Source organism: Schistocerca piceifrons, unplaced genomic scaffold (assembly GCF_021461385.2).
Source record: "Schistocerca piceifrons isolate TAMUIC-IGC-003096 unplaced genomic scaffold, iqSchPice1.1 HiC_scaffold_1081, whole genome shotgun sequence".
In the NCBI taxonomy this organism is placed as follows: Eukaryota; Metazoa; Arthropoda; class Insecta; order Orthoptera; family Acrididae; genus Schistocerca; species Schistocerca piceifrons.
The window spans coordinates 1-2,500 of record NW_025726887.1 but is presented as its reverse complement, the minus strand read 5'-3'; the positions used below and the strand labels follow the sequence as shown (position 1 = coordinate 2,500).

The following is a 2,500-nucleotide window of genomic DNA, read 5'->3' as shown; positions in this document are numbered from 1 at the left end:
GGGAACAATTGCAAGCCCCAATCCCTAGCACGAAGGAGGTTCAGCGGGTTACCCCGACCTTTCGGCCTAGGAAGACACGCTGATTCCTTCAGTGTAGCGCGCGTGCGGCCCAGAACATCTAAGGGCATCACAGACCTGTTATTGCTCAATCTCGTGCGGCTAGAAGCCGCCTGTCCCTCTAAGAAGAAAAGTAATCGCTGACAGCACGAAGGATGTCACGCGACTAGTTAGCAGGCTAGAGTCTCGTTCGTTATCGGAATTAACCAGACAAATCGCTCCACCAACTAAGAACGGCCATGCACCACCACCCACCGAATCAAGAAAGAGCTATCAATCTGTCAATCCTTCCGGTGTCCGGGCCTGGTGAGGTTTCCCGTGTTGAGTCAAATTAAGCCGCAGGCTCCACTCCTGGTGGTGCCCTTCCGTCAATTCCTTTAAGTTTCAGCTTTGCAACCATACTTCCCCCGGAACCCAAAAGCTTTGGTTTCCCGGAGGCTGCCCGCCGAGTCATCGGAGGAACTGCGGCGGATCGCTGGCTGGCATCGTTTATGGTTAGAACTAGGGCGGTATCTGATCGCCTTCGAACCTCTAACTTTCGTTCTTGATTAATGAAAACATACTTGGCAAATGCTTTCGCTTCTGTTCGTCTTGCGACGATCCAAGAATTTCACCTCTAACGTCGCAATACGAATGCCCCCGCCTGTCCCTATTAATCATTACCTCGGGTTCCGAAAACCAACAAAATAGAACCGAGGTCCTATTCCATTATTCCATGCACACAGTATTCAGGCGGGCTTGCCTGCTTTAAGCACTCTAATTTGTTCAAAGTAAACGTGCCGGCCCACCGAGACACTCAATAAAGAGCACCCTGGTAGGATTTCAACGGGGTCCGCCTCGGGACGCACGAGCACGCACGGGGCGGTCGCACGCCTTCGGCTCGCCCCACCGGCAGGACGTCCCACGATACATGCCAGTTAAACACCGACGGGCGGTGAACCAACAGCGTGGGACACAAATCCAACTACGAGCTTTTTAACCGCAACAACTTTAATATACGCTATTGGAGCTGGAATTACCGCGGCTGCTGGCACCAGACTTGCCCTCCAATAGATACTCGTTAAAGGATTTAAAGTGTACTCATTCCGATTACGGGGCCTCGGATGAGTCCCGTATCGTTATTTTTCGTCACTACCTCCCCGTGCCGGGAGTGGGTAATTTGCGCGCCTGCTGCCTTCCTTGGATGTGGTAGCCGTTTCTCAGGCTCCCTCTCCGGAATCGAACCCTGATTCCCCGTTACCCGTTACAACCATGGTAGGCGCAGAACCTACCATCGACAGTTGATAAGGCAGACATTTGAAAGATGCGTCGCCGGTACGAGGACCGTGCGATCAGCCCAAAGTTATTCAGAGTCACCAAGGCAAACGGACCGGACGAGCCGACCGATTGGTTTTGATCTAATAAAAGCGTCCCTTCCATCTCTGGTCGGGACTCTGTTTGCATGTATTAGCTCTAGAATTACCACAGTTATCCAAGTAACGTGGGTACGATCTAAGGAACCATAACTGATTTAATGAGCCATTCGCGGTTTCACCTTAATGCGGCTTGTACTGAGACATGCATGGCTTAATCTTTGAGACAAGCATATGACTACTGGCAGGATCAACCAGGGAGCTGCGTCAACTAGAGCTGAGCAGCCGGCCGCCCGGGAGTGTGTCCCGGGGGCCCGCGCGAACACGCAAGCGTCCGCTCAATCATTCTGCAAACAGGAGGAGGCTGAGCTCCCCTGCACAATACACCTCGAAACCCTCTCAGGTCCCGGCGGCGCGCAGCGCCGTCCCAAGTACTTGGTCGGGTTCGAGAGAGGCGCAATCGCCCGGAGTTAGGCGAGTAGACGCTTTCGGTGCGACCACCCGTGCTCCCAACTGAGCTTGCCGCTGCCGACAGAGGCCCGGGAGCGTGCTGTCGTGGCATTGCCGGCGGGAGACAACACGCGCCACCTACGGTGACCGGCAGCTCCAACGCCAGCGCCACAGAAGGACAAAAGCCCCACTTGGGTGCCGAAGCGAACTCTCCCAGCACAGCGCACGCGCCAACACATCCGCACAGCTGCGATACAAACCACCAGCGAGAACCGCTGGGGCGACCGAGCAGCAGACGGCGTCGCGGCGCCGAGCGCCGGGCGGCAGCGCATCCTCAACGCACACAGTCCTCAATCGGACCAGCACACTGAAGATGTCCACCGCGCTTCGCACCGGGCCCGCGAGGACCTACTTTGGCCGCACGGCGCCGCGCGCAGGGTGCGCCGGCGCGCAGCTGCGACGCCTGCCGCGTCCGTCGGCCGGCGCGCCTGCCACTGGCCGCCCCCACCAGCCGGCTGTAGCGCGTGCGCCCACGCACCGCGCGGCCAGCACGCCGGGAGGCGCCCCCTCACCGGCCGGGGACGGTCCCACCCAGCCACCGCCGCGTATCGCTTCACACCCAGATGCCGTTCAGTTTCGTC

The 2,500-nt window shown here is 57.7% G+C and overlaps 1 non-coding gene across 1 annotated transcript in view; it reads right to left on the bottom strand.

The window, feature by feature from the left end:
* Positions 1-1,670, bottom strand: part of LOC124727066 — a 1,909-nt gene extending 239 nt beyond the window's left edge. Inside the window, exon 1 of the ribosomal RNA XR_007006908.1 lies at positions 1-1,670. This exon is cut by the window's left edge and continues 239 nt beyond it. This is a non-coding gene — a ribosomal RNA (small subunit ribosomal RNA).
* Between the last annotated feature and the right edge of the window lie 830 nt (positions 1,671-2,500).